The sequence below is a fragment of the Rhinichthys klamathensis genome, unplaced genomic scaffold (genome assembly GCF_029890125.1).
Source record: "Rhinichthys klamathensis goyatoka isolate OS25496 unplaced genomic scaffold, OSU_Roscu_1.1 h1tg000236l_1, whole genome shotgun sequence".
Taxonomy (NCBI): Eukaryota; Metazoa; Chordata; class Actinopteri; order Cypriniformes; family Leuciscidae; genus Rhinichthys; species Rhinichthys klamathensis.
In genome coordinates, this window is record NW_026606759.1 from 110,036 (window position 1) to 117,669 (window position 7,634).

The 7,634-nt window shown below is 38.6% G+C and overlaps 1 protein-coding gene across 8 annotated transcripts in view; it reads right to left on the reverse strand.

Annotated features, from left to right (window-relative positions):
• The window catches only part of ppip5k2 (diphosphoinositol pentakisphosphate kinase 2), a 57,439-nt gene extending 50,357 nt beyond the window's left edge, over positions 1–7,082 (reverse strand). For all 8 annotated transcript variants that reach the window (XM_056265534.1, XM_056265533.1, XM_056265536.1 and 5 more), the window contains exons 1-2: positions 6,950–7,082; positions 2,659–2,719 (exon numbers count right to left, since the gene is read on the reverse strand). The gene's annotated coding sequence lies outside the window, so the exon portion shown is untranslated. The remainder of the gene's footprint in view (positions 1–2,658; positions 2,720–6,949) is intronic.
• Positions 7,083–7,634: the final 552 nt, after the last annotated feature.

A 7,634-nucleotide genomic window follows, 5' to 3' on the forward strand; every position in this document is an offset into this window, starting at 1 on the left:
AATTCATAAGTCGACAGCATTGCTGAGTATTTTCTGCTTAAAACTGCAGTGAACCAAAGACAGTCTCAAAAACACGGTGTGAAATCGCTGGTGTTTCTGACGTCACACACTACCTTGTAACCAATCAGATCAACGTGTGATCGTCAACCAGTGGATCTCTGAGCTGAGTGAGTGAGTGGAGGCGGGGCTCATTTGCATATTCATAGAGCCGCGCATACTAAATGAGGCAAGGGTTCCTTTTTTTAAGGAAAAAACGCTTAAAGGTGCTATATGTAACTTTTCTTCTAAAATATATCCTTTTTTATTGCCTGTGTGTAAAGGGGTTGTAATCACACATTACAATGATCCACTTGTCGGGTTTTGCTATTACCTCTGAAGGCCAGTATTCCTATTTCTATGTGAAGTCTCCGGGTCGGATTTTCTGCAAAAGCCATCGGATGTGACGTGCACGCGCGCTCCCGAGCCTCTCTCCTTATATACAGTCTATTGTAGACGGCACAGCAGCTGACGACATGAGTCTGATAACACCAAACACGACCTGCCTCCAGCACAACACACACTCCAACACAAACTCCACATAAATATACAAAACTAAACAGAAATGTATCTGCTGAAGCTCGTCAGGCCAAACGTGAATCGGATCGACTTAGGACGAAAACACGGATCAACATCGGCAGAGCGTTTGAATTATGGAGAGACCTCCGCTATTTTTATTGTGATAAATTACAAGTTTTCAGATATGCTGAAATAAATAATGGTAAACTGTAATGAAATGGCAAGGTAAACTACAACAAACATGAGACATGAAATGAATACAAAAGACTGTTCCAGGATAACAAAAAGTAGGTGCTTTAGGATGTCACTTTTATTTTATGTACACTCATAATCATACTACTATCATATTGTTTATAATACACATTTCCGACACGTTCAGTACAGTAATGTTACTTCCTACTGTCTTACTGTTACACTGACATTGTTCAGTCTAGTTCACCGTTTTCGTTATCATATTATACATTCACCTGTGTTGACATTGCTGATTGTGAAAGATACACGAATAGTTAGTGAAACGCCTTATGCTAACACCACATGTCGGCTAAATGCAGTCAATGTAACGTTATCATGGTACGAGCATGGAGCATTAGTTCAACGTCAAGCTGATAAAAGTAGCCTATTATTGTAACGTTGCAGTGGGAGTTTACATGAGTTTCCAGCATGTTGTGTGATGCTTTCTCCGGTGTGTTGAAAGTCTCAGTGTGGCCGGTACCATGAGTGATCGCTCTTGTGTTCGAGCACGAGCGCTCTTGTAAAAATTGGTTGCAATCTGAAACATCACCGATAGAGGCCACTAAAAAATACATATAGCACCTTTAAATTGACAACCAAATTTAGTTGCAGTATGTATGTGTCCAAGAAGCCTCTTGTGCTCAGCATGGCTGCATTTAATTGATTAAAAATACAGTTAAATATTGTGAAATGCTTACAATTCAAAATAACTTATTTCTGTATGAATATATTTTTAAATGAAATTTATGTTTGGGATGGAAAAGTTTAATTTTAACATTGCTCATACTTTTGGCTATGTACTCTATTTGGTTATTAAAATACAAGCGTCAATGAAAAATTTAGTGTCTAGTATCCACCATGTAGAAAATATATGTTTTATATAGTTTAAAATGTGTACAAACAAAATCTAATTTTAGAAAATTATATAAGTGTACACACATTATTCATTTCCACAAACCAAATTTTTTTTTCCAACATACCGGTATATTTTTTAAGGTAAAAAGCGTTTTCACAAATATTAGAATTAATTCAAAAATATTCTTACATGTTTAGGGAGTCAGACCATGTGACACTCTACAACCTAAAATACCATTACCTTGTCATAAAAGTCAAATTATCTAAAAAAAAGTATCACTATTGTCTTTTTTATTGACCTTGACACAGCCATGCAGCCGTGTTTATCACAGACACGTTTCATTTTAAGTTGTAGTATGAATTAATTGCACTTTTAAAGTATTATTTGAATATTATTGTTCATCTCCAGGAGCTGATGGTGGACTTCAGGAGGAACAGCCCACTCACCATCGTGAGCCATTCAGGTTCCTGCGCTCCAGCACCTCCAGGACCTGAGTGAGACACCCCGTCACCCTGCCACAGGACCTGAGTGAGACACCCCGTCACCCTGCCACAGGACCCGAGTGAGACACCCCGTCACCCTGCCACAGGACCCGAGTGAGACACCCCGTCACCCTGCCACAGGACCCGAGTGAGACACCCCGTCACCCTGCCACAGGACCTGAGTGAGACACCCCGTCACCCTGCCACAGGACCCGAGTGAGACACCCCGTCACCCTGCCACAGGACCCGAGTGAGACACCCCGTCACCCTGCCACAGGACCTGAGTGAGACACACTCGTCACCCTGCCACAGCTCTCCTCAGCTGAGGCTGTGCTGTGTTCATCTATACCTGTCCGCTTCACACACCTGGAGACTACACCGGACGGTCAGGACTGCGGAGAGGATTATTGTGTGTGTGTGTGTGTGTGTGTGTGTACTGGAAGCTTCAGTACCGAGGTAAATCCCCTGTGTGTGCAATAAAGCTCTTCCTGAGTCTGGTTTTGAATGTGATCGACCCAGAAAGCATTGCCTCACCTCTCAGATGTGTCAGAACAATCCCCAGACGACCACAGGCTCACAGTTAGTGTCTATTATCCTGCAAAAGAAATACAATTTTAGTTAATTGTTTCTCAACTAATTAAAAGTTATTAAAAGAAAAAAGAAAATTAACTCTCCCCCTTCTGTGTATGGTGTTATTTCTTATACAGAATACAAACAAAGATTTTTTTTAAGTGATTTCAGTAAGTGAATGGCGACCAAAACTTTGATGCTTGGAAGTAATCTGGTTTACTTTTACTCTGCCTATGTGATACTATTTTCTAAAACGTTTGCTGATCTGCAGAAGAAAGAGTCATACACATCCAGGAGGAGGCCTGTGTGAGCGAATCATCAGAGAATTTTCTCAATTTTTCATGTGTGTGAACTGAGCTTGTAGATTACACACACCGTTGAAAGACTCACTCCCACAGTGCTCTCGTTCCCTGCTGTTGATGTACTCTACACATACTGTACGTTACTGACTTATGTGTGAAAGCTAAATATACTTCAGCTTTTAGGGGCTTCTTTCAACATCTGGGTTTAAATACACAAGGTTTGTGAAACCAGGTAAAACCGCTGCAGACAAAACTGGATTATTTCACACAATCTGCTCATATTTTCAACAGTGCTGACACTTCTCTAAAGAGACACGCTGATGATTATGAGCAGAATGTTTTATGCTGACGCATATCATGCACTTATACAAGACACATATTTGACCTTCTTCACTGCACCCCAACAAATCCCACAACTAATAATCAAGGTGAAGTCAGTTTAAAGGATGTTTCACGACAGACGAAAAGCAAAGACGATTGAACGGCCCTTTCACATTCATCTGAAGGCAGTGGCGTAGGTTTGATTTTGACATTGGTGGGGACGGGGACATCAATATATAAATATATTTTAAGTTTTGATCGAAATTATTGCTAGGGATATATCAGTGTCACTGGATATTGGTAGGGACACGTCCCTAGCGTCCCTACTAAATTCTACGCCCCTGTCTGAAGGAAAAGCTGGATCAGGGCGGCACAACACAAGCACAAACCAGACGCCAGACCCAGTCTGCTTTCGGGATTCAAAGATTTCACGACACACAACTTTCGATCAACACGCAAAACTGTCACACACTTTCCTAATATTGTAATATTATCCTTATATTGTAATCATTACAAGCACATTTTGTAACTGCTGATGAACACTTTCACTGCGTCAGCTTACCTGAATACATGATGTTAACTGAGCACATAAAACATGTTTTATTCGCTGTGCATTACTTTGACACACTCATTTCTGACTAATAACAGGAAACTTGGAAACGAGCATTTTCTGTAAAGCTGTTTTGGAACAATATGTATTGTGAGAAGCGTTATACGAATGAACTTGAGCTAAACTAAATCTTTCAGGTGCGCTGAAAACAGTAAAAACTTTCACAATTCTACTCTTACAGAGTGTTTTCTTATTTTAAATTTCTTATCTTAAATTGATCACACTTATTTTATAAAGGAAAATAATACTAAATGAGAGATGTAAATGTTTAACTGTGGCAAAAATTCGACTGCTTCCGGTAGATGTAAATAAGAACGGATTAGAAACAAATAGAAAGCAGTATAAATTGTGTGGGCAAAAGTGTCAATGTTTAAGGAATATTTTGAAGAATATTTAACTCACTGATCAGGTTATGCCAGTATTTCAAGCTACATGTACATATATAAGTATATACTGTAAATACATGTGTGTACATGTATAACATTGCACATTATACTTTGAGTTTAAGATGAAATGTAATGATCAATGTCATTCAAAGTTCCACTTTTAGAGTCATAAATGATAATAGGAAGGGTTTAAGTCTACATAAGCAGTAGTGCTCACACAGATTTCTTTTTAATGGGGGAAAGAAAGTGCCATTTTTACAAGTCCTCGTTCTACTGTAGTTGTGCGTTTGAGATTCGCTGTTACAGTAATATAAGCGTAAACATGAACAGTATTTTACAGTAATTATGTTTATGATTGACATACGAGAGCTTTATGCTTGTCAACCAGGTCTAAAACTGTGGTTTTCAACATTCTTCAAAATATCTTCTGTTGTGGTCCACAGAAGAGAGGAAAGCACACAGGTTTGGAGCGGTATTATGACGAGGGTGAGTAAATGACACATTTCCCTACACAAAGACACTTTGCCTAGAAGTGTTAATTCTTCTGCTATAGATCATGGGTGTTTAGTTCAGGCCATCCTGAGCCCAGATCCTCTAGGGCTGCATGATTCATTGCATTTTAATAGCTATTAAAAATAATGACTTTGTTAAGATTTCATTAAGATAACGATTTCAGCTTCTCCTGGTTAATTGAAAACTAATTGTCGCGATATTGGCCCGCTGGTTATTTGTCCTGAAAGTGGTTTGTAAAATTAGTCATTTATTGCATTAGTAAGCAAGTAAAGCTTTATTTATACAGCACTTTTAAAAACAGTGTTTACAAAGTGCTTTACAGAAGAGAAATTCACAGACAAGATCATACATACATTCATAATGAAATGAAATACAATAATAAAATCAATAAAAGATGCATGTTTACATTTACATAAAAGAAAAACTTATGTCTTATTTAACTAATATCTAAAATATAACGCATGGAAGAGCATTGGTAACAAGCCTCCTCTATCTTTCCTGTTTAGGGTTTCCAAATGTTAAATTAAATCCCCCAAACAGAGCTTTTCTCTTAAAAATATAAGTTTTCTGTCCAGTGTTTTACATAATCTTCCCAACATGGCAACCATGCGCACCTCGGGCTGCAAAAAAGCGCAGATGAACTGAAAACACATACATGTATGTTAAAGTTTAGCGATGTGCATTGTGAAAATCTGCTCGAATTAAAGTGTCACAGCCATTCTGTGTTCCTTGGTACCACACGTTGCTATCTGCATGTGTTCAACTCATTTTAGCCTTGCCAGTTTACACATTTGAGCACAAGAAGACGTGAGAAATGTGTGTGTGTGAAATGTGTGTGTGTAAATGAGAAATTGCATGCGCTGTGGAAATGTGTGTGTGTACTCAGATGAGTCACACACAGTACTCACACACAGTATCAGTGCATTATGCCTTAAATAGACAGCAGCCTAATATCCCTGCGGTGTTTTAATGTTAATCAAACAACAAAAGATAAGGAAATCACTCACTGCTCTTGACTGAATAGCGTTTGTAACTTTAATAAGGATTAATCTTTAATTTAAACAGTCAAATATGCAATGTTATTTTACACTTGATTACTTTATTCAATCTCTGTACTTGAAAACTAATGTTAGAGCTACCTGAAGCACTGTTTATTTTATTTGAATCTTTGCACTATTGTGTTTATTTGTGCTGTTGCTTGTAGTTTGATTACTTGTTCTTAGAAGTCGTTTTTCCCTGAACATTGCACTTACCGAACTGACCCTAAAATTGTGATAAAAACCAAACAGTGAACAATTTGATTGAACCGTTACACCCCTAATAGCCATGATGTTGAATAATAATAATATATATTTTTTAAATCATTCATTAATAACGTCCACATTATTTGTCAACTATCCTTTTAGAGAAGGCTTATAATATGAGTCTTTCTCAACTTGTTTTAGAAAGTCTTTGATTTGATTGGTGTTGTGTTTTACAATTTTTGTACAGCACAATGGTCAGCGACAGTATTATTATTGTGCTATAAAAGTAAATAAACTAAACTAACCAAAAGAAATGCTGAAAACCCTGCAGTGATCCGAGACATAAACAGAGAGAACTGCCATAATCCTGGGACATCTGTCACTGACACCACCTGTCTGACAACACACACAACACCACATGACACACACAACATACACAACACCACATGACACACACAACTCAGCAGCAGACTGGACAGACCTCACACACACAGCAGGGGCAATTCAATTCACCACAAAACAAACAAGTGTCACACACACCAGCGCTACAGTCAGATAAGCACCATAACGGATTCGGTGTTAATTCATTATAAAAGATAGAAGATATTAAACTTAGTTAAATTAGATATCTGATGGATCAAAGTCAAATCAACAGTTTTAAAGCCAGTGTCATGTGACTGACAGCATATATCTGTCCTAACATGACAAACGGTGTGATAATGCATTAGTATGGCAGTAAAAGTCATGTGCAGTTTGACGTCTCACTTCTTCCACCAGCTAACGTTAACAGTTAATGACTCCTCCTGCAGACATGTTGTGTCAGACACAACACATGCATGGTGTTAGAGGTGATGAACAGCAAGGAAGTTATATTCTTACCTGCTCTAAAAGAGATCGAAGTGAAATCGGAGGCTGTGAGCTGCTATGTTAGCTATCTATCACACACATAGAAACACTGAATGAGGAGAGCTAACATTAGCATACATGCTAAAAGCACCAGCAGCAAACATCATCATCCTTCAGCTAACGGGCACACAGGAATTAGCTCATTCTGGCATGTTGCGGGCCTCTAAGATTCTCCATTAACGATGTATTACAATCATCTGTGTAAATGTTGTCTGAATGTACTCCAGCTTAAGCTTTAAAAGTAAAAACGCCAGTCGAGGAGGGGAGGCGTCAGTCGTGACGTCAGGTAAAGGAGGAGGAGCTATGGTGACGTTGTCCAATCAACGGCCGCGTTCAAACTCTAACGGCCGTTTATTAACCGCTTGACCTGAATTGTTTTTAGTTTACCTCCCCGAGTTACTACTTCCCCATTCCGACAAACAGATATGAAATCGTTTATGTGCGACTTATGCTTTATGAAAGCCAAAAAGATAACTTAATGGTTTGGAGTTGGGACACCCAGCGAATTCAGCCGTTAGGACATCCAGACTGTCTGTAATAAACACGTATTCTTTTGTACTGCAGTTGCACACTTCTTGTCATCAATATCCAACATAAAATCGGTCAACACTGAGTTTTGTCTAATATCCAAATCCAAGAGGTGCAGGCAGAGGAAGAG